The sequence below is a fragment of the Rhinopithecus roxellana genome, chromosome 18, assembly GCF_007565055.1.
Source record: "Rhinopithecus roxellana isolate Shanxi Qingling chromosome 18, ASM756505v1, whole genome shotgun sequence".
NCBI lineage: Eukaryota > Metazoa > Chordata > Mammalia > Primates > Cercopithecidae > Rhinopithecus > Rhinopithecus roxellana.
This window is the reverse complement of record NC_044566.1, coordinates 86559720-86585772: the sequence shown is the minus strand read 5'-3', so window position 1 is coordinate 86585772 and position 26053 is coordinate 86559720.

Below are 26053 nucleotides of genomic sequence, written 5' to 3'. Positions count from 1 at the left end.
TGTGTTGCCCACATTAATCTCAAACTCCAGGGTTCAAACAATCCTCCTGGCTCAGCCTCTCAGGTAGCCGGAATTGCTCCACATCCAGCCTAAAATAAATGCTTAATAGAAACAAAGTACAAAGGGCAAAACTATATCCTCAGTGTGCTCACCAGGAAACTATCTTTGCTAACATTGTAGAAATGTGTATAGCCAACTACAGGTCCACTTACTAATTGTAAAGGGAATTTTTAAAGAAAAAACAAGACACATGCCATGAGGAAACATTAATTGATAATTGATAATTTTAAAACTTAGAAATCATGTTTATTCATGCTCAAAGCTGCCATATAAAAATAACAAAACTTGGGTTGGGCATGGTAGCTCACGCCTGTAATCCCAGCACTTTGGGAGGCCGAGGCAGGCAGATCACGAGGTCAGGGGATCGAGACTATCCTGGTTAACACGGTGAAACCCCGTCTCTACTAAAAATATAAAAAAATTGGCCGGGAGTGGTGGCGGGCGCCTGTAGTCCCAGCTACTTGGGAGGCTGAGGCAGGAGAATGGCGTGAACCCGTGAGAGGGAGCTTGCAGTGAGTCGAGATCACGCCACTGCACTCCAGCCTGGGCAACAGGACAAGACTCCATCTCAAAAATAAACAAACAAACAAAAAAAGAATAACAAAACTCGGATTGTCCTCCTATATAATAATTGTATTTTAATTGCTATGGATTACTAATTGCATTTCCTACAAGGCAGAATACTAGACATTCCTTTTTCCTTAGAACATCAGAAGTAGAATTTTGTTTTTGTTTTTAATAATCTTTTGTTTTGTTTTTAATAATCTTGGATAAATTGGATAAATGGTGGATTAAAGGCTTTCAACATGTTTCAACTACTTGGAAACAGCAAGATAGTATATAAAGATTAACTCTGTGGACTTTAATTCAAGAAGAAAATTGTGAATCATGAAAGACACCACATATCTCAGAGAAGAGAATGTTAGCAAATGGCCCCTGTGATGATGTTGGTTGATAAAAAGATCTTGGTGCAGATTGATCATTTCTGCTTTATACCTAGGCAGATCCCCAGGTATTTGGAATACCCTCTCGTCTGGTTCAGCGGCCTGAGCTGCCACATTCTTCCTGACCATAGATCCTGGTGCAGCAATTCCTTCTCTGCTCCACGACCAGTCAGATCTTCAGGCATCCAGAATATTGTGTCTTTGAATTAGAAGTTTGAACCATTCCCCATTCCTGTGCAGATAACTTGGAGTTGAAGTGGTTTTTCAGCTCTATATGTAGGCACACCTTTTGGCATTTGGTGGCTGCCAACTGGGTTCTCCCTTGGCACTGATGTTTGTGCCTGCCATCAAGTGACCTGTAGGCGAACTGGCCTAGCCTGGCCCCTCGGAGCTAAGTAGGGCACTCAGACCACTATATATTCCACAAATCAGCCCGTTATCTGAGGCATCAGAAAGTTTCTGCCAGTAAACAAGGTTCATGCTATATACCCAGTTACATTGGCCTCAGCTGTCTCTTACCTATAAGGCCCATCAGTGGGCTTATAGGTCAAACTGCACAGCCCAATATAAAACCTGCCAAAAGAAGTGCATAGAGCTATAGAAACAAAGCTAAAAGACTCTACCCAGCATTCTCTAGAGTTGCACCCCCTAGGGATGGGGAAAAATGGAAAAGGGAAAAAATGAAAATATTACAGAGAAAGAAAGAAATTTTAAAAACTCTACCTGCATGAAAATAATTACAAAAATCAGAAATGCCAATGTTTTCCAATGAGAAGGAACAAGTGGCAAGAATTTTTGCACCATGAAAAATCTGAGTGCAGTGATAACATTAAAGAATTGCACTAGCTGTCCAGCAATGATCTCTCACAAAAATAGAAACTCAAAAATGAAATGTAAAGAATTCAAAGCATGGTTTGCAAGGAAGCTCAATGAGATCCAAGACAAAGTTGAAAATAAACATAAATACATTTCTAAAGAACTCCAGGAAATGAAGGAAGAGATGAGTATCTTACAAAGAAATCAGTCAAAGCTTCTGGAATCGAAAAACTCATCTTAGAAATTTCAAAATCTAACTGAAAGTCTTATCAACAGATTGGACCATGCATAAGAAAAAAATTCGGAGATTGAAGACTCGTCTTTTGAATCAACCCAGTCAAAAATAAAGAAAAAAGAATTTGAAAAAATGAATAGTCTGCTAGAAATATGGAATTACATAAAGTGACCAAAACTACAAATTATTGGCATGCCTGAAAGAGAAGGATAAAAAGCAAACAACCTGGAAATCATGTTTCAGGGACTAATTTCAGAAAAATTCCTTAGTCTTACTTGAAAGTTAGACATTCAAACACTAGAAATCCAGAGTATCTCTTTGAGACACTATCATGTGAACATCACTAAGGCATACAGTCAAAAGACTGTCCAAGGTCAATGCCAAAAATATCTTAAAGGAAGCTAGAGAAAGTCAGATCACATACAAAGGAGACCCATTGGCAGACTTCTCAGTGGAAAACTTACAACCCAGGAAGAATTGGGGGCGTATTTTCAGCATTCTTAAAGAAAATAAATTTCAAATAAGTATTTCGTTTCCCCCCAAAGCTTCACAAATGAAAGAAAAATAAGATATTTTCCAGATGAGCAAATGCTTAGGCAGTTTATTACCACAAGAATAGCCTTAAAAGAGATACTAAAAGGAGTTTCATACGTGAACGCAAAAGAACGATACCTGACATCACAGAAACATACATAAGTACATAGCTTGCATACCCTATAAGGCAACCACACAATAGAAACTACAAAACAAGTAGCTAACAACTTACAACTTTATGATATCATCAAAACCTCACATATCAATATTAACCTTGAATGTAAATGGCCTAAATTTAAAAGGCACAGAGTGACAAGTTGTATAAAAAAACAAGACTCAGTCATCTGCTACCTTCAAGAGATCCATCTCACCCATAACAGCACATATAGACTCAAAGCAAAGGGATAGAGAAAAATCTACCATGCAAGTGGAAAACAAAAAAGAGTAAGGGTCAACATTCTTATATCAGATTAAACAAAGTTAATACCAACAACAGTAAAAAAGATGAAGAAGGGCATTAAATAATAATAAAGTATTCAACAAGAGGACTTAAGTATTCTAAATATATCTGCACCTGACCTTGGAGCACCTGGATTCATAAAACAAGTACTTTTAGAGGTAAGAGAATACTTAGTCACACAACAGCAGTGGGGACTTCAATACCCCACTGAGAGCACTAGACAGATCACCAAGACATAAAACTATGAAAGAAATTTGAGAATAAAACTCAACACTTGACCAACTGGACCTACCAGACATATAAAGAATACTCCATGCATCAAGCAAATGATAGACATTCTTCTTACTTGTTCACAGAACATACTTCAAGATTAGCCAGATGGCAAGAGAAAGAAAAAAAGGGTATTCAAATAGGAAGAGAGGAAGTCAAATTATCTTTGCAGATGACATGATCTTGTATCTAGAAAACCCCTTTGACTCAGCCCAAGAGCTTCCTATGCTGATAAGCAACTATAGCAAAGTCTCAGGATCCAAACTCAATGTGCTGAAATCACAAGCATTCTTAAACATCAACAACAGACAAATAGAAAGCCAAATCATGAATGAACTCCCATTTACAATTGCCATATGCAGAAAATAAAACCTGGACCCTTCCTTACACCTTACACAAAAATTACCTCAGGATGGATTAAAGACTTACATGTAAAACCTAAAACTATAAAAACCCTAGAAGAAAATCTAGGCAATACCATTCAGGACATAGGCATAGGCAAAGACTTTATGATTGAATCTCCAAAAGCAATTGCAACAAAAGCAAAAATTGACAAATAGGATCTAATTAAACTAAAGATCTTGTGCACAACAAATGAAACTATCATCAGAGCAAGCAGACAACCTACAGAATGGAAGAAAATTTTTGCAATCCATCTGTGTGAAAAAGATCTCATACCCAGAATGTACAAAGCACTTAAGCAAATTTACAAAGACCAAACAAACAACCCCATCAAAAAATGGACAAAGGATATGAACAGACACTTCTAAAAAAAAAAAAATTAATTAATTAATTAATTAATTTAAAAAAAAAAGACATACATGCAGCCAATAAACTTATGAAAAAAAGCTCAACATGTCTGATCATCAGAGAAATGCAAACCAAAACCACAATGAGATACTATCCCATGCCAGTCAGAAGGGCAACCATTAAAAACTCAAGAATCAACAGTTGCTGGCAGGGTTGCAGAGAAATAGGAACGCTTTTACATTGTTGGTGGGGATATAAATTAGTTCAACCATTGTGGAAGACAGTGTGTCAATTCCTCAAAGACTTAGAACCAGAAATACCATTTGACCCAAAAATCCTATTACTGGGTATATACCTAAAGTAATAAAAATCATTCTATTATAAAGACACATGCATGCATATGTTTATTGCGGCACTATTCACAATAGCAAAGATGTGGAATCAACCCAAATGCCCATCAATGATAGATTGGATAAAGGAACTGTGGAATACCATACAGCCATAAAAAGGAATGAGATAATGTCCTTTGAAGGGACATAGATGAAGCTGGAAGCCATTATTCTCAGCAAACTAACACAGGAACAGAAAGCCAAACACCACATGTTCTCACTTATAAGTGGGAGCTGAACAATGAGAACACATGGACACAGGGAGGGGAGCAACACTTACTGGTGCCAGTCAGGGGAGGGCTGTGAGTGAGAGCATTAGGGAAAAGACCTAATGCATGCTGGACTAAATACCTAGATGGTGGGTTGACCAGTGCAACAAACCACCATGGCACAAGTTTGTGTAACAAACATGCACATCCTGCACATGTATCCTGGAACTTAAAAACAAATAAACAAACAAAAGAATAAAATAATTATTTAAAAAAAAAAAAAAAGGTTAACCACATATGTGGCCATAAAGCAAGTCTCAGTACATTCAAAAAGATCAAAAACATGCCAGCCATACTCCTAGACCACAATGGAATAAAAAGAGAAATCAATACCAACAAGATCTCTCCAAACCACAGAATTAAATTGAAATTAAACAACTTGCTCCTGAATGACTTTGGAGTAAACAACAAAATCAAGGCAGAATTTTTTTAAAAAATTCTTTGAAATAAATGAAAACAGAGACACAACAGGCCAAAATTTCTGGGATGCAGCAAAAGCAGTGTTAGGGGAAAGTCTACTGCACTAAATACGTTCCTTGTAAAGTTAGGAAGATCTCAAATTAATATTCTAATATCACAGCCAGAGGAACTAGAAAAACAAGAACAAACTAAGCGTAAAGTAAGCAGCGAAAAAAACAAAACAAAACAAAACAAAACAAAAAAAAACTATAAACTCAAAGTGGAACTGAAGAAAAGTGAGATCCAGAAATTTATACAAAGAATCAACAAAACCAAATTTTGAGTCTTCGAAATAATAAATAAGATCAATAGAACACTAGCTGGATTTGCAAAGAAAAAAGAGAAGATTCAAGTAGCACAATCAGAAATGACAAAGGTCACATCGCAACTGATTCCACAGAAATACAAATGATTCTCAGAGACTATTCTGCACACCACTATGCATAAAAACTAGAAAATCTAGTGGAAAATGATAAATTTTTAGAAACATATAATCTCCCAAGATTGACTCTAGAAGAAAATGAAACATCAAACAGTTCAATACTAAATTTCAAATTAGAATCCATAATAAAATATCTACCAACCAAAAAAACGCCCAAATATGATGGATTCACTGCTGAATTCTACCAGATGTAAAATGGAGACCTACTACCAATTCTACTGAAATTATTCCAAAAAATTGAGAAGGAGGGATTATTCTTTAACTCATTGTATGAAGCCAGCATCACCCTGATACCAAAACTTGGCAAAGAAAAAAAAAATAGAAAACTACAGGCCAATATCCCTGATCCCTGATAAGCATAGATGCAAGTATTCAACAAAATTAGAACAAACTGAATATAACAAAACATCAAAAAGTTAAATCACCATGATCACATTTGCTTCATTTTTGGAATGCAAGTTTGGTTCAACATATACAAATCAATAAATGTGATTCACCACGTGAACAGAATCAAAAGCAAATATCGTATGTTCATCTCAATAGAAGCAGAAAAAGCTTTCAGTATGATCAAACGTTCCTTTATGATAGAAACCCTCAACAAACCAGGCACTGAAGGGACATACCGTAAGATAAAAAGAATCATATGTGTCAGACCCACAGCCAACATCATACTGAATGAGCAACAACTAGAAGCATTCCCCTTGAGTTCTGGAACAAGACAAGGATACCCATTCTCACTACATCTATTCAAAATAGCACTGGAAGTGCTATTCAGAGTAATAAGGCAAGAGAAAGAATTAAAAGGCATCCTGAGAGGAAAATAAGAAATCAAGCTATCTCTCTTCAATGGCAATATTATTCTATACTTAGAAAGCCTTAAGAACTATGCCAGAAAGCTATTAAAATTGATAATTTTAGCAAGGTTTCAGGATACAAAATAAATGTACAGAAATCAGTAGCATTTCTATATACCAATAACTTTCAAGCTGAGAGCAAAATAAAGAATGCAGCTCCATTTACAATAGGCATACAAAAAATAGAATATCTAGGAGTACATGTGACTGAAGAGGTGAAAAATCTGCACAAGACAAGCTGCAAAACACTGCTAAAATAAATTGTAGATGACAAAGATGGAAAAGCGTTCCTTGATCATGGGTTAGAAGAATATCATTAAAATGGTTATACTATTCAGCAATTTACAGATTCAATTCTATTCACATCAAACTTCTAATGTCATTTTCCCACAATTGGAAAAAAGCTATGCTAAAAATTATATGGAATCAAAAGAGCTCCATATAATAAAAAATTATATGGAGTCAAAACAATTATATGGAATCAAAAATTATGTGGAATCAAAAGCAGCCAAAGCAATCCTAATTAAAGAGAACAAAGCCAGAGGTATCATATTATCCAACTTCAAAGTGTAATACAAGTCACAGTAACCAAAACAGCATGCTTCTGTACAAAATAGACACCTAGATCATTGGAACAGCATAGAGAAACCAGAAGTAAAGCCACATACCTACAGTTACCTAATATTTAACAAAATTTACAAAAATAATCAATGGGGATTAATAAATGGTGCTGGAATAATTGAATAGCCATATACAGAAAATGAAACTGGAGCCCTACACATACAAAACTGAACTCAAGGTGATTTAAATATTAAAATGTAAGACCTCAAACTCTAAGAATTCTAAAAGAAAACCTAGGAAATGCCATTCTAGACATCAGACTTGGAAAAGAATTTTTGGCTAAGACCTCAAAAGCAGTTGCAACAAAAACAAAAATTGATAAGTGGGACCAAATAAAAATAAACAGGTTCTGCACAGAAAACAAACTATTAACAGAGTAAACAGACAACCTACAGAATGGGAGAAAGTATTTGCAAACTGTGCATTTGACAATGGTTTAATATCCAGGATCATTAAGAATCTTAAACATTGAACAAGCACAAAACAAATAACCCCATTAAGATGGAAACTACAGACACTGGGAACTGCTAGAGGAATCAGACAGAGATAAGGCAAGACTTGAAAGATTAACTGATTGGTACTATGCTCATTTACCTGGGTCATATAATATACTCAGGTAACACACCTGCACATGTACCCCCTGAATCTAAAGTAAATGGTGAAAAAATAAATAAATATTTCAAAAATAACATTGGTAACATATTTCAGCTTGGAATATAATGTGAAATGGTAAGTGAAACTTTAAACCGAAATTAGTAAGGATTCATCATGCACCTGATGCAGTCCTAAAATTATGTAATTAGGTGACTAGCTGGCATGTTTGTTTTGTTAGAAAACGTGATCTCCCTCTATATGTATAATATTGATAACAAAAAGCATTAGGTAGACTCAGGTTGAGCATCCTAATCCAAAAATACAAAATACAAATTTTTGTGGCACCAACATGACACCACAAGTGGAAATTCCTCACCTGACACCTTTGTTTCCTGACGAATCAGTGTACACAAAGTTTGTTTCATGTACAAAATTATTTAAATTATTGTATAAAATTATCATCAGTCTATGTGTTTAAGGTGTATATAAAACATAAATAAATTTTATGTTTACACTTGAGTTCCAGCACCAACATATCTCATTATTCACACACAAATATCAAAAAATTCCGAAAACATCCAAAATCTGAAACACTTCTCATCTCAAGCATTGTGAATAAGGAATATTCAACCAGTAAATATTAAATATTAACTGAATTTATAAGTTATAATTTAATAATAGAATAATTAGTTTGACCTTGATGATTACAATTATTGACATAATCCTTAAAATAACTTTATTTTATGTATTTCGATATATTTGATATTTTTCAAGTGCAGATTACTCCAAAAATTGCCAGCCTGGTATGGTGGCTCATATCTGTGATCCCAGTATTTTGGGAGGCTGAGATGGCCAGATTGCTTGAGCTCAAGCGTCCTAGACTGGCCTGCGCAACATGGTGAAACTTCATCTCTGCAAAAATAATACAAAAATTAGCCAGGCATGGAAATGGAAACCTGTTAGTCCCAGCTACCCAGGAGGGTGAGGTGGGAGAATTGCTTGAGCCCAGGAATTAGATGCTGCAGTGACCTGAAATCATGCCACTTCATGCACTCTACCCCAGGCGACAGAGTGAGACCTTGTGTCTAAAAAAATAAATAAGTACAGTAATATATGTTTATGCAGATTAAACTGGGAGTTTCAGAAATCAGCAATATTGCCTAAAGTTTAAAAAATACATTATCTTGTTATTCACTTGTTACATGTAAATTTCAACAACGTAATAGTTGTCATAAATTGAGATTTTAATTCAATTACTTATTCAGTAATTTATTTTTTACTTTTTTTTCCCATAAGTTATTGAGGTACAGGTGATCTCTGGTTACCTGAATAAATTCTTTAGTGGTGATTTGTGAGATTTTGGTGCACCCATCACCCGAGAAGTATACACTGCACCATATTTTCAGTCTTTTATTCCTCTCCCCACTCCTACTTTTCCCTGTAAATCCCCAAAGTCTATTGTTTCATTCTTATGCCTTTGCTGTATCCCAGAGGCTTTGGTAGGTTGTGTCATTATTGTCATTCAGTTTGAATATATTTTAAATTTCCATCCTGATTTCATTTTTGACCCAATGCTCATTCAGAAATTGCTTATTTAATTTCCATGTATTTGCATGGTTTTGACGGTTCCTTTTCTAGTTGATTTCTAGTTTTATTCCACTGTGCTCTGAGAGAGTGCTTGATATACTTTCAGTTTTCTTAAATTTATTGAGACTCATTTAATGGCTTATCATATGGTCTGTCTTGATGAAAGTTCCATGTGCTGTTGAATAGAATGTGCATTCTGCAGTTGTTGGATGAAATGTTCTGTATATATTTGTTAAGTCCATTTGTTCCTAGGTATAGGTTACATCCATTGTTTATTTGTTGACTTTCTGTCTTGATTACCTGTCTAGTGCTGTCAGTGGAGTATTGAAGTCCTCCACCATTATGTGTTGGTGTCTGTCTCTTTTCTTAGGTCTATTAGTATTTGTTTTATAAATTTGGGAGCTCCAGTGTTAGGTGCATATATGTTTAGGATTGTGATATTTTCCTGTTGAACAAGGCCTTTTACCATTATATATATCCTTCTTTGTCTCTTTTAACTGCTGTTACTTTAAAGTTTTTGTTTGTTTGTTTGTTTGTTTTTCTGATATAAGAATAGCTACCCACATTTGCTTTTGGTGTCCATTTGCATGAAATGCCTTTTACCACCCTTTACTTAAGTTTATGTGAATCCTTCTGTATTAGGTGAGTCTCCTGAAAGCAGCAGATAGTTTGTTAGTGAGTTTTTATCCATTCCATGGTTCTGTAACTTATAAGTGGAGCATTTAGGCCACCTACATTCAATGTTAGTATTGAGATGGGAGGTACTGTTGCATTCATCATGCTGTGTACATTTTTTTGTTTGTTCTTTGTTTTTGCTTTTTAACTTGTATTTTTGTTTTATAGGTCTTGTGTGATTTATGCCTTAAAGAGGTTCTGTTTTGATGTGTTTCCAGGATTTGCTTGAAGGTTTTGAACTCCTTTTAGCAGTTTTTGTAGTGGTGGCTTGGTAATGGTGAATTTTCTCAGCATTTGTTTGTCTGAAAATTACTGTATCTCTCCTTCATATATGATGCTTAGTTTTTCTGGATACAAAATTTGTGTCTGATAATTCTTTTGTTTGAGGAGGCCCAATCCCTTCTAGCTTGTAGGGTTTCTGCTGAGAAATGTGATGTTAATCTGATAGGTTTTCCTTTATAGGTTACCTGGTGCTTCTGTTTCACAACTCTTAAGATTTTTTCCTTCATCTTAACTTTGGATAACCTGATGACAATGTGCCTATACAAAGATCTTTTTGTGATGAATTTCGCAGACGTTCCTTGTGCTTCTTGTATTTGGATGTCTGGGTCTCTAGCAAGATCAGGAACGTTTTCCTCTAATATTTCCCTAAATAGGTTTTCCAAGTTTTTAGAATTATCTTCTTTCTCAGGAACACCAATTATTCTTAGGTTTGGTAATTTAATATAATCCCAGACTTCTTAGAGTCTTTGTTCATATTTTCTTGTTCTTTGTTCTTTGCCTGTGTTGGATTCAGTTAATTCAAAGATCTTATTTTCAAGCTCTGAACTTCTTTCTTCTATTTGTTCAATTCTACTGGTGAGACTTTCAAGAGCATTTTGCATTTCTAAAATTGTGTCCAAATTTTCCTGAATTTTTTATCTTTTTTTATTTAAGCTATCTATTTCCTTGAATATTTCTCCCTTCACTTCTTGTATCATTTTATGGATTTCCTTGCATTGCGTTTTGCCTTTCTCTGGTCCCTCCCTGATTAGCTTAATAACTAATCTCCTGAATTCTTTTTCAGGTAAATCAGGGATGACTTCTTGGTTTGGATCCATTGCTAGTGAACTAATGTGATTTTGGGGGGTATTAAAGAGCCTTGTTTTGTCATATTACCAGGGTTGTTTTTCTGGTTCTTCTCATTTGGGTAGGCCATGTCAGAGGGAAGGTCTAGGGCTGAAGGCTGTTGTTCAGATTTTTTTGTCCCACTGGGTGTTCCCTTGATGTAGTACTCTCCTTCATTTCCTATGGATGTGGTTTCTTGTGAGCTGAATTGCAGTGATTGTTGTCTCTCTTCTGGGTCTAGCCACCCAGTGAGTCCACCCAGTTCTGAACTGGTTCTGGGGTTTGTCTGCACAGAGTCCTGTGATGTGAACCATCTATGGGTCTCTCAGCCATGGGTACTAGTGCCTGTTCTGGTGGAGATGGTAGGGGGTGCAATGGACTCTGGGAGGGTCCTTAGCTTCGGTGGTTTAATGCTCTATTTTTGTGCTGGTTGGCCTCCTGCCAGGTGGTGCATTCCAGAAAGCTGTAGTAGAATGGAGAAGGGCCAGCTGTGAATGGGGCCCTAAAACTCCCAAGATTATATGCCCTTTGTCTTCTGCTACCAGGGTGGATAGGGAAGGACCATCAATTGGGGCAGGGGCTAGGTGTGTTTGAGCTCAGACTCTCTTTGGGCGGGTCTTTCTGCGGCTGCTGTAGGGGATGGGTGTGAGATTTCCAGGTCACCGGAGTTGTGTACCTAGGAGAATTATGGTTGCCTCTGCTGAGTCATCATGTTGTCAGGGAAGTGGGGGAAATCCAGCAGTCACAGGCCTCACTCAGCTCCCATGCATACCAAAGAGCCAGTTTCACTCCCACCATGGCCCCACTGCAATAGCCCTGAGTCTGTTTCTAGATGGAGGGCGAGACAAGTTTTCTTGAAAACTTGCCTGAGGCTGCCCGCCTCCCACCTCCCAGCTGCGAAAGAAAAGGGCTTGGTTTTTCCCCTACCTGTGGAATCTACACAACAGATTTGCACCCTCCCTGATGTTCTGGCCAGGAGACTTCTTGCCCTGTTCAAATTGTTACAAAGCTCAGCTAGAGATTTCCTTCTCCCTTTGGAGTTTTACCTCCTGCTTCTCTGGCCACCCTCCCGATGGATCTCTGAGGTGCCAGGCAGGAATGGGCTGCTTGGCAACCCAGTGAGCTCCCAGGGACTTTCTGCAGGTTTCTCTACCCCTGTATTACACTCTACTCTCTAAATTGTCTCAGCTTCAGGTAAAGTCAGTAACTCTCCCCACAAACAGACCTTTAGCTTTGCCAGTGCCGGTGTGTGTTAGGAAGAGGAGGGTCTTCCTTTCCCAGTTCCACAGTTGGGGCACTCACAGTATTTGGGGTGTCTCCCACTTCCTGCAGGAGCAGCCCACTTGCTTCAGAGGGCCTGTGGGTCCTCTAGGGGTTGCTGGTTTGTTCTTGCCTTATTCAATAATTTCTGTACTAGGCATTAACAATAATCAGTTACACAATGAATTATCTTACTCTTCAGCAGCATTTACCTGTTTTCAAAGCTTAACTTTGGACAAGTTACGGGGACTTAATCAATGAAAAATGAGACTTTCTGGTTTTGTAAGTTTCATTATGATGATAAAAGTACAAATAAATTTAATAAAATTTAAGATTCAAAACAGGATCACAAAGAATCACTAAAGTAATACTCTTCTTTAATTAGTTAAAAATAATACCAAGGAAGGCTAGTGGCCTAACTCTGATAGTTTCCTTATATTTTTCATAATAAGTTCCAATTGCATTAGTCATTTTTACTCTCTTTTGCCATTCGCAACTGTTTGAAAGTGAAAGAAAGTCATTTTAAAACACCTTTATTTCAAAAATTTAGCATCATATGTACTTTTCCAACAAGCTTATCCACCATTTGGTGGCTAATTTCTGTTAATTGAAACTGTATAGCCTAAGCAGTTCAGTTCACTAATATGTACTTTGTATGTACTCTGGAAATTTTGTAAATGGGACACAAATGCAAAACGATGTGATTGCATTTATGAGCACTAAAAATACAATAATGCTATAATTAAGCAATTACCAAAAAAGAACTTAATAGTAAATCATTTTTAAAATAGTAGGCAAGAAAAATCTGGGCTTACCATCACAAAAGACCAAAAAACGAATGAATTTAGACAATATATTTTCTGTATACGGATACATTTAGAAACGAGTTATTTATAAACTCTCTAGGAATGCAAAATTGTATTGCTATGTCTACATGTACCATTTTCACATTTTCCTCTCCTATTTTCACTTCCCCACTTTTATTTACAATAGACAAATATCATCTTTCTAAAATAAATTTTGGCAAAGTCCAATTCTAAACTCAAAATCTCTCAGAAAAGAAAAAAAAAAATCTGAAGAAGTTTTCAAGTAGATTTCATTTTGGAACTTCTACCTGAATATTACTAATTTTGACTTTTTTCTTCTAAGATCACCTTAGTTATCCACTGAAAATATCTGGCTGATGCTTCAATAAATGCATAAATGTTCACTGTTACTTTGCTCTGCAGGCAAAGAATCATAACACCATGGGATACATGGGTGATAGCCTTCCTTATGTAATTCTGTTGAACTGCGTCAAAGTGCTATTCAGTTTGAACCTCTTCAGTGGCAGAGAAATGTAGATAGAAGTTCAGAGGAAAAAAAAAAAAAAGAAGCCCACAATGACTATGGGAATCAAGTGGCATGACAAGTAAAGATTAAAAAGAAATGGAGAGGGAGGCCGAGGCAAGTGGATCCCCTGAGATCAGGAGTTTGAGACCAACCTGGCCAATATGGTGAAACCCTGTCTCTACTAAAAATACAAAAAATTAGCTGGGTGTGGTGGTGGGTGCCTGTAATCCCAGCTACTTGGGAGGCTGAGACAGGAGAATTGCTTGAACCTGGGAGGCAGAGGTTGCAGTAAGCCAATATTATGCCTTTGCACTCTAGCTTGGGGGACGAGAGTGAAACTGTCTCTAAATAAATACATAAATAAAATAAAAAGGAGTGGAGGATAAACAAGGATGAAGCACTTGGTCCGGTGAAAACCAAAAAGTTACATGACAATATTCAGAAACTTAATTTAAATACTATGGAAGGAAAAAAAAATGGATAGCTTGGTGTGATGGTTCACACTGAGCGTCAACTTCATTGAACTGAAGGATGCAAAATATTGTTGCTGGATGTGTCTGTGAGGGTGTTGCCAATGGAGATTAACATTTGAGTCAGTGGACTGGGAAAGGCAGACCCACCCTCAGTCTGGGTTAGCACAATCTCATTAGCCACTACCGAGGCCAGAATAAAAGTTGGCAGAGGAACATGGAAGGACTAAACTGGCTTAGTCTCCCAGCCTACATCTTTCTCCTGGGCTGGATGCTTCCTGCCCTTGAACATCACACTATAAGTTCTTCAGCTTTGGGACTTGGACTGGCTTCCCTGCTCCTCAACTTGTAGATGATCTATTATGGGACCTCACCTTGTGATACTGTGAGTCAGTACTCCTTAATAAAGTCCCCTTTATATATATATACACACATCTCATTGGTTCCCTCTAGAGAATCCTGACTAAAACACTTGGTATTAAAATATGTAGCATCTTGTGATACCATATCATTTAATATTAAACACATCAAAGAAATAGCCAAAATTTTAGTAGGTGACTTTGGATTTTAATAGTTTGGAGAATGTGAGTGACTCAGACTTACAAAGGGTATATTCAAAAGAAAATGCACACCTTTTACTTGACCATCACATATTCATCCAAGAAACACTTATTGTGTAGCAATGCATTCTACAATGAATAATTACTCCAAACTGATTTTTAACCATAAAAGTAGGTGATAGAGGTTAAATGATTTACATAAAGATAGCAAGTCAAGTAGAACAAGAATATCTACAATAAGTATCCTATGTACCAGTCATTGTACTAAAAATATATATATACTTGGATTCACTACTCTGTGAAATAAGTGTTAGTATTATTCTCATTTTATTGTCAGGTAAACTGAGCAAACAAGAGGAAAGATAACATGCCAAAGTTAATGCTAACTAATACATTGACTCAACCACTGTAAGCTCTAATGACTCAGCCACTGTAGGTCTCTGTGGAGACCAGTAGAGTTGTAGCTTGGTATCCACAGAAAATTGATTCCAGGACTTCACCCACTTCTTGCAGTTAGAAATCTGTGCAGAACGTTTTACTCCTTCAAAACTTAACTAAAAATAATCTACTTTTGACTGGAAGCCTTGCAATAATATAAACATCTTACAATAAAGTAAGTTAGAGAAAAGAAAATGTTAAGAAAATCATAAATAGGAAAAAATAAATTTGCTATTCATTAAGTGAAAATAGATCATCATAAAGTTCTTCTTTCTTATTGTCTTCACAGTGATGATGAGGAGGAGGAAGAAGAGGGGTTGGACTTGTTGTCTCATGGGTGGCAGAGAAGGAAGAGATGAAAGAGGTGGAGGTGGTGGTCCAGGGGGAAGCAGGAGAGGAAGATACTCGATGTAACTTACATTTAAAAAAATTTGTGTATATGTGGACTGACCCAGTTCAAACCCATGTTGTTCAAAGGACAACTGTACCTGCATATACTCTATGCAAATATTTATGTATAATTTAAACAAACTAGATTACTATAATACCTAATACAATGTAAATGCTATATAAAAGTTATTATACTGTATTTTTTAAAAAAATATTTTTACTGTTGTATTGTTATTTTTTATTGCTTTTAGTTTTCAAATATTTCTGATCCATGGTTGGTTGAATCTATGGCTGTGGAATGGATGGATATGAAGTGTCAACAGTGCTTATCAAAATACATGACATTTACAGCCTTCTTGTATCTGACTCACTTCAAAAAAAGTATTCTCACGTCTGAATATCAAGGTAATGGAATGCTGTAGATCTTGGCCATCCAATATGGTGGGCAATAGAAACATGTAGCTATCAGCACTGGGAAATATTTATTCCAAATTGAGATGTACTATAAAATACACCATGGATTTGAAAGACATAGAACAACAACAACAAAAAAATTACAAAATATCTTAGTGCTTTTGCATTGATTATATTTTGAAATGAAATTTTTTTTTTTAGCTATTGAGTTACATGAAATACATTCTTAAAATGAATTGCACATGTTCTCTTTAAGGTAGCTGTAGAAAGTTTATTGATATATGTGACTTACCTTTGTGACTAACATTACATTTCCATTGGACGGCATGTTTTAGATGAATCCAATGGTCTTTTCTCTTTCAAGTGTCCACAGTTCTTTGGAAATGCTATAAAATGAAGGTCTGAAAACTTTTTAAAACAGAATTTTAATTACTACGACTGATTCTGCTGATAAGTCTGAAAAAATGTATCAGTTGTTAATAAATGAACTTTTAATTCCAATTACCATCACATTTCTTTTGTTAGTGTTCAGTACATCTCTAATCAAAATAAGATAAATTTGCTTTTAAAATTGACGTCATTAGAGAGTTTTTTGTTTGTTTGTTTGTTTGTTTGTTTGTTTGAGACGGAGTCTCGCTCTGTCACCAGGCTGGAGTGCAATGGCGCGATCTGGGGTCACTGCAACCTCCACCTCCTGGGTTCAAGCGATTCCCCTGCCTCAGCCTCTCGAGTAGCTGGGACTCCAGGCCCGTGCCACCACGTGCATCTAATTTTTGTATTTTTAGTACATACGGGGTTTCACCAGATGGTCTCGATCTCTTGATTTCGTGATCTGCCCAACTCGGACTCCCAAAATGCTGGTATTACAGGCGTGAGCCACCACGACCAGCCCATGTGAAATAAATGTCATATCCTAATATGTAATAACAAAAGGTTTTTTTTTCCTTATACCAATTTTCCCCCTAGCAATTAAAAGAAAAAACAAAATGAGTATAATCCAAGATAACAACTTAAAAAGAAAGCCAAAAGCACAACAAAAGTCTATTTAGAATCTTCATGTGGCCTTGGATTTCTTCCATCTTGTTTTCTATTCATATTTGCAATAGAAAAATGCTGAAAACTTTGAATATGTGGTATTTTAATATAATAATGTTACTTTGCAATGGCCAACTTGTGAAATACCAAAGAAGGAAAGAAAATTAAAGTTGTCATCCTAAAAACCATATCTAAACATCAGTTAACTCTGGAAAATTGAAGGTTGAGTTGAATTTGTCTGTAATTGCTAGTGAATTTGAAATATTTAAGGTACTAAATTTTAAATGTGGCCTACTTTGTTTTTATTTCACATATTATTTTAGTTAGCTTAATTCTAAAAATGTCTTCTAATGTACCTTTAAAATAGTCCAGAATGGGTTTTATATATTATGTTCATGTTTACAAATAAATTTCAACTTAAATTGGTATTTATGAGCCTTGAGCAATTCAATAATTGAGTTACTGCTGAATTTTTGTCGTAATTTTCTATTAACTATTTTTGCATAGCATAGCTATTTTAATCATGCGAACTAAAACAATTATTTTTTATTACAGTGCTAAAATAGGAACCCAAGTTTAAACATGATAAAAAGGAATACCACTAATAAATTATATACTGTGCTCTCTTTTGACTCATTCCACATATTAAATCAAAATTTGTTCATCTCGGGCTGTTCACCTTACAAAAGAAAATAAATCAGACATCATCAGAGTGAAATAACATTTTGATGAATACGACAGATGCCATCTGATTCATTGTAGTTTATATCTAACAAGGGCACCCTACCTGTCAGTTATCTGTCATTCATGAGATATAATAATTTTTCATGGTTATGATGTGAAAATTAGAAAAGGAATATTTATTTCTTAGCAAAATTATGCTAAAGTTTTTATTTATAGTGAGCTAGATTTAAATTCAGCCTACATTTGATATAGGTAGTTTACTAGTTTGCTCAGACAAGTAAACAGTGCACTATCAAGAAAATTTTGGGTTTATTCTCAGATATGAAATTACTTATATCTTTGTTAAACACTGAACCAAGAAAACTGGAAGTAACCTAGAGATGCATATTGCTATATATCCCAGAATATCTGGGTGCTTGTGTATTTCAAGTCTTTTTGGAGTAAAAAAAAAAAAATCTGAAATCAATAATACATTTCTAGGATTATAAACTCAAAACTACCTTTAGAAATTTTTTAATTCTAGGGTTCAACTTTAAAGAAGTGTTAGTAAACAGGAAACAGAAATGGACAATTTTAATACAATACATTTTTCCATAAACCCCAAAATTGTATTCTGAAGTCTGGATTCTGTTTAAGATATTCCGATGGTATTCTTGTTCTTTTGTTTTGAATTTCCTAAATTTAAAAAAAAAAAATGCTCGTTGGATATAGACATCTGATCAGATTCAGGTTTGAGATCTGAAGCAATAAGACTTTATAGGTCTTGTTTTCTCACAAAAGTTTCTCTTAAACTTTCTTTACTTTTTGTAACATGTTTAAATAATTAACTCAGATTTCCCGAAGAATTAACTTTCCCATAATGCTGGTAAGTCCTTTACCAATAATCATGTTGACACTCTTAATAGTATTTTTACCCATTTATTAAGGATTTTTACCACTGTGAATTCTAGGAATAGGCACACTTTTATCTGTATAGGATATAAAAGGTGATAGATGGCTCTTTCAAGCCAAGTTATTGTGATTTGGTTTATGATGTAGTTCTTGATGGTAAATAGGGGTCAGAGAAGGAAACTATGTGTGTGTACAGACAACAAGGTAAGGTTTGATTAAAATATGGAAAAGCCTAGCAGATCTATTTATCTAGTTACTATTAGATCAAAGTGGTTTCATTTAGCAAATATTTATTTAACCTCTACAATGTTACAGAACCATTTATGCATGCAGAAGATATATCAGTGAACAAAAAGGATAAAACCCCCTAAAATAATCATTGAGTTAGATTTATATCCTTCAATTTAATCATCAGGTTATTCTATTTTTTTCATTTATGACTTTATTTCTGATAATACGTAAAATATTCATCTCATAATGTAGGCATTTTTGTTTGTTTGTTTGTTTTAGATGGAGTCTCTCTCCGTCGCCCAAGTTGGAGTGCAGTGGCACAATATCAGCTCACTGCAAGTTCCAATTTAGGCTTTTTTTATTCTTCTCCACTCTAAACAAGATGCAGAAGTATATATTTGAAAATAAAGTGGACCAATGGGGTAGAGGTCGTTCTTAGTCCATCTGATCAAAAAGAAGCACTTAGTAATTGGATATTTTGCTCCAGTAGCATTGACCTCTAAAATAGAGGAATTATTAATGTTAAGTAATTATTTAAATCTTTAAAGTGCACTACCCTAGAATAATCTTAAGCATATGGTTATATTTAAAAACACTTGCAATCTACACATTTTTGCTAAGGTTTGTATGAGCACAATGCAACAGGATCTATTGGAGGGTGCAGAAGATAGAGATCTTTAATTTGAATGTGTTGTGGACTATTAGCTAAACTTTCTTGTTTAGTGAATAACGTATATTTCAGTTTTTAACAGGTTTTTAATGGCTTGGAACCACATTGCATAAGGCTACATGATATATGGATTTAATATGTTTGACTTCCATCTTTTAATGCTTAGGTTTAATCTGACACTGGTCTCAAATTTAATGAATTCAATGGCTTCAATTTAGTCCATTTGTCCACATCACTGGACTATAAATTTCTGGTAATAATATAAACTTCTTAGCCTTTTCTCAGAAAAGCCTGGGATTTGCATAATGTTGCTAAACAGCAGTCACATATTTAACTTAATTACTTGGATTTTAACAATGTTATTAATGTATTTTTTCAAAAACATAATTTTCCCCATATTTATTGTTAAAAAGAGAAAATATGATTTAGTAAAAAATATTATGAATAAAGAGGAATGAAAGTAAGTCTAGACCAATCCTGTCCATGTCTAGTAAGAAAATTGTAATCTTACAAATCATTCAGACACCAAATGAATCTAAGAGAAATTGACATGCAACTGAGATACCTGGGTTTTGCTTACCTTATCTATATAATTTTCTCAGTTCTTCATCTGAAACAGTTATTGTCATGGGCATCTTATCTTGAAGATGTTTTCACATACTTGATCGTAATCACAGAGGTGATGCTCAAAACTGTATTACAGCCTTACTTGACCGTTCACTACAAATGAGAACAAAGAAAAATATACATCTCGTATGCAAAATATTCTTCCTTATACAGAAGTAAACTGTTTGCAAAGTCTGGCTTTTGTGAGAAAAGATTCTTATTTATTACCAAAGTTGTATCTGAATTTATGAGGAGAAAATAGAAAAAAAAATACTCCAGAAGGGCACAAAAATGGAGATTTCTATGTGGCCTTGGTTTCAGTAGAGTTACAAAAACAATCACAATTAATAACAATGTAGCATATTTTAACTTGCCAGTTGGATAATCGATTTGTTCTTTAAAATCAATTATGTGTGCATTTAAGATTTGTTTGATAATGCCTAGATTGTATTTTCTAAAGACACAAATAATTAGCTGACCATTCTTAAAATAGTCATGTTATAATAAATGGCTTGCTCTGGGATCTTAAAAAAAATCTGAATGGTCTGCCCAGATCTAGGAGACCAGGTTATGTGACATTTACATAATGCTTTGGTAAAATTTAAGATTAGACAAAAAATAATCTTTTTCTTCACCTTTATTGATTCCCCAGTTTGAAGAGAATAAATAGGATATGTCATAGCGTTTTATGGTTTGTCCTATCATATTACACAGAAATAGCACCAAGCAGAAAATATTTTGCCCGTAGATTTAACTTGTAATTCTATAGACTCTATGTAAACTTCAGGAGCAGTAACTCTGCTCCTGATGTATAAAATCAGGAACAAAAAAAGGAGTAAAAAAAGATGTGTATATATCTTTTCTCACAAAAGCCTAATTTTGCAAACAGCTTGCATCTGTATCAGGAGGAATATTTTGCACATGAGATGTGCATTCTTCTTTGTTCTCATTTGTAGTGAGTTGTCAACTAAGGCTGTGTGTGGGGTTGTAATTGTGGTGTTGGTGGGGGGAGAGAATATGTATGTTTATATACAGTTGCTGTAAAAGATTCAAATAAGAAGGCTCTTAATCTACTACAATTCTTTCATCTTTCCTCTTCAGGAATAGCAGGGTGGTGATAAACAATGTAATCCAATCAGCAATATGTGTTTAATTCCATTATTTCTATTAGAGATCATTATCTTCTAAAATACTTATGCCTTGCTTTTAAATGATTGAATCAACTATTTTACCTTTTAAAATCATTAAAACTATTATAATCATTAACAAACGTTCCATTCACTTATCGATCTTAAGAAAGAAGTAGAAGGATTTAATTCTATAATAAAATATTTTTCTTGTTATTCTTGAGAAATAAATTAGTTAACAGAAAGTAGTCACCACCAAAAGCTTAGTTGTGAGAAATTATTCATCAGAGTAATTATTCATTCAGGTAATCATTCATGAAAATCCTTATTCATCAAGAAAATAAATATTTCCTTGTGAATATTTGAGCTCATTAATAACTTTATAAATTATAACTTTAAAATTTAGAAGCACACCTCTACGTTTTCTGAGCACCACCTTAAAAAATGTATCACAGCGGGTACTGTGTGCCCTGTGGGTAGCAAGCATTTCCTGATTAATGATGATGTTCAACCACCATCAAGTAGAATAGCCAACCATTACTCCAGAGGACATTCAGTTTCAGTGTAAGATGGGCAGAAGTAGCAGCTGAGTGATAGATACTGAATGCACACCTAAGAAAAAGCTCAAACATATCTGAAACCTTTTACTAAAATAACACAATGAAGACATTAAAAGGCTGAAAAACTGTAGTCTTTTGTTAAGCAAACACATGTATCAAAATTTCATAAATGCACGCAGGCTATATTGAAAACAACCATTTATGTGCATGTGCGTGTGTTTGTATGAGTTAAAGCAAAGCTTGTATATGCGCAAGTGTTTTTTATATATGTGAGTTTTTATCAGGTTTTCCATTTGAATTATTATAATAGATTCCTGGTGTCAAATAACGCTGCAAAAGAACAAAGATATGAAAGGTCCAAAAAGAGAAGATAGTTAAGTAGTTATTTTAAAAGTAAATGTATAAACGTTCCTTGATTATTTATTGAACGTGCCAGTAAACATCAATCTATATTTAATGTGTAATACCATTGATACACATAATTTAAATAAGTAATGCAAGTAGTTTTTATTTTCTCAAACAAAACAATAATAAGCAAATTCTTAAAATAGCTGCCTGTTCTTACAGTAAAAATGCAGCACATCCAGAGTGTGTTCTCATAATCAGCTTTTTATTTGAGCTACATATATGAAGTAGAAATGCATACGCCCCGGAAATGAGGAATCCATTTCTAATAAAGCTCATCATGAAAACATTTTAATGAAGTTTTATTTTATCTCCCACAAAGATAAAACACAATGTGTGAAAATCAGTCAGTCTTCTGAGATGCAAACACATTCCACTTAATTTGCATACAAAAACAATCATTTCAAGAAATTTATCTATGAATACAACACAGGAAACAAGCAAGCATTTGTGGGTGAAAAAGTACAAACCTTAATCCCATTATTTTCAATGCAGACTGTCAAAAACGATCTCAAACAATGTAGTGGAGTAAATATAGATGTATATAAGACAAGAAAACACTGAATTTTTAGAAAAATTAATTTTATGTTTATGGGCAAATAAGGCTATGGTTAACTTAAGAACACACAATTGTCTGTAATTTAGTTTCTAAGTTGTAAATGTACAGAAACCTTTAAAAAATACACCTGAATAGCAAATATTGTAAAGAAAGACAACATTTACTTTGGTCAATATCTTTGTATAGGCATGTGTTAGAATTAAAAATCTCTAGTAATACTTAGAGGTCAAGAAAATCTATTATTTTTCAATTCAAATTTACCCTAAGCTATTGATAAACCAATCCTTAAGGGAAAAACACTATAATTTTCACATAGTATGTGATCAGTAAATATTTGTTACATAAACGTTCCCAATAAAATAAGATTTATCTGTAACATATACTAAATTCTCCAACATTGGACTTATATGAAAGGACAATTTAATTATCCTTAATTATCAAGAACAGTGCAATCTGCCTGGCATTTGGTCATTTGCCCAGTGGTCTATTGAACTGAGATACATGACCTAAGTTGGGGGATTTCTTCACAGAACCATCTGTTTCTGATTTTTTCCAGCTTTTTCTGCCCCTTGTGCTCAATTTGCTTTAATATTTCTGCTTGGTTTATGTACTTAAGGTCAATTTAGACAAAATTGTGAAGCAGATAATGTCTCTCCTTGGTATCCTCCCATATCCCCTTTTAATCTCCATGAAACCTTGTAGTTCTGTGACCTGTTTCCAAGATATTCATATTCTGTGCAGTCTTAATCCACAACAGACTGTCTAAAACTTGGCACATTGCAGCACACCAACATGGCATAAGTATACATATGTAACAAACCTGCACGTTATGCACATGTACCTTAGAACTTAAAGTATAATAAAAAAAAAAAAAACAAAACAAAAAAAAAAAAACTTGGCACATTTAACAGTTCCCTAACATCCAGAAATGCAACTTCAGCAGTCGACTATTAGGTTGGTGTAAAAGTAATTGCAATGTTGCCTTTCTTTACTTATAATGGCAAAACTGCAATTACTTTTGCAACAACCTAATATAATATTAAGTCAGCATTCTTACTTGCTAGCAACAGACAACTAACATGACTGTTCTAAGCAAAAAGCAAGTTCAGTGGAAGGATACTGACCAAGAGGTCAAATAATTCTTGAGGACCTGGGAGGAGTTGGGTTTTGAGGTTGAAAAAAGAGGAAACAGGGTAGCTACAGCGTCAAAGCAAAAACTCACAATAAGTCTAGGATAATTCTAACATAAGCACTTTACACATTTTTATCTGAAACTCAATTGTCAGGCAGTCCTAACATAATGGGGCTAGAGAAGGCCATCATGAAAAACTTTCCATCTTGCCACTTTAGTTGATAAGTCTATTTGTTTATTACAAGACATATGTCATGATAGTCATATGAAGGAACAGAAATTGGAAATCTCAAAAGAAAATTCTCTATAAAATTATCTGTGACAGAGTCTTTCTCTGAGTCTGATTTGAGATAGAGCCAAGCCTGCTCCTCAGGTGTCATGTGATCAATATAACTTCCTAAGAGATTTTAAGTTATTTTTAACTACATAACTCACATAATTCAAGGTTCCACAGACAATAACAAAAAGGTGGGAAAAATTAAGGGTATTATTGTTTAATTCTTCTTTTAGGACAAGCAAAAAATAACTGATAATAATAGAGAATTTACAGTAAAAAGACATATGACCAAAAAAAAAAAAAAAAAAAAGAACAATTGAAAAAATTGTACTCACAGGTCCAATTCTTTGATTGATTCTTGATTCTTCAATTGAAAAATTGTCCTTGCAGATCAGATTTCTCAATTGCAACAAAACCCTGTGGGGCAAATGCAAATTTAATCATTATAGTGGTTTAATTTTGATACAATTTTTATTTCATTTTGATTAATAGACATTTATTTCAAGATACACTGCAGCCTATTATTGTGGATACTTCAAACCTACTCTGACTTCATCCATCCTGTATAATAACATTCAGTCTCCTCTTGGTTTCAAAGATGTTCAGGTCAACCATAATAACCGACTTCCATTTTGTGACATCTCTTGGTGTGTACACCCAAAATACTGAATGCTGTTGAGAGTGATGGCACACCCAAAACACTGAATGCTAACAGGATGAAATGAAAAATGCAGTGCAAAGCCTTGATAAGAGTGTGTCATGATATGTTGAATTCATATTTGGCCAAATTTGTGTGACCTGATTGCCTTGGAAATAATGCTTCCAATTCCCTTTTACTGCATATGTCAGAACAGTTTCCTGTTACCTAATATGATGTTCTGACTTTTTACTTTAGTATATTTTAGTACAAATATCCAGGAACAAGCTATTCAGTTAAATACATCTGACAGATACATTGTTCAATTAATTAAAAAAGAAAGAAAGAAAAAGAAATAAATCATACGGTGAGCTTTACAAATAATAAAATAGCTCTGAATTAGAATACAATAAGTTTCCATTTTTATACAAAAATATTTGTATAGAATTCTTAATATACAATTGTATAGGGTGAAAAGAATGTGAAGAAGCAGGCACTCTCATGAATAAATAAGTAGAAATATAAATTGGCAAAACATTGCTGAAGGCTACCAAATAATTCATATCATTTAAAATATACTGAAACCTAACAATTTTTCATTCAAGTAATCTATCAGAAAATAATCACAGATGTGAGTGTAGATATATTCAAAAGTTTACTATAGCATTCTTTGTAAAGAAGAAAAATTTGAACCACTAGCTATCCAACAATTGAGATACTATGTAATTATTAAAAGTGGGATCAGAGATAAAGGAAAACAGAGAGAATATAATAAGAATATTCAATAATTCATAAATTAGGTATGTGATTTGTATTGGTTTTCTAGGGCTGCCTACATCTTAGCATAATAGAAAGTATCAAAGACTAGGAAGCTTAAAAAACTGAAATTCATTTTCTGACACTTCTGGAGGCTAGAAGTCAGAGATCAAGGTGCTGACAGTGTTGATTCTTTCTGAGGATCATAAAGGAAGTATTTGTTCCCAGCTTCTTCTCTTGGTTTAAAGATGGCCAACTTCTCCCCTGTCTCCCGACTTTCTTCCCATTGTGCGTGTCTGTGTTCAGATTTCCTATTCTTATAAAGGCATCACTCATATTGAATTAGAGCCCACTCTACAGAACTTATTTTAAAATAATTTCCTCTGTAAAGACTTTATCTCCAAATACATCCCGAGATACTGGGGATGAGGACTTCAACATATGAATTTTGGAGGGGAAACGAGAACGTAATATGAGTATATATATTTAACTGAGTTTTTAAAAACATTGGTGGGAATATACATGTACATACATGTATGTATATATGTAGTGC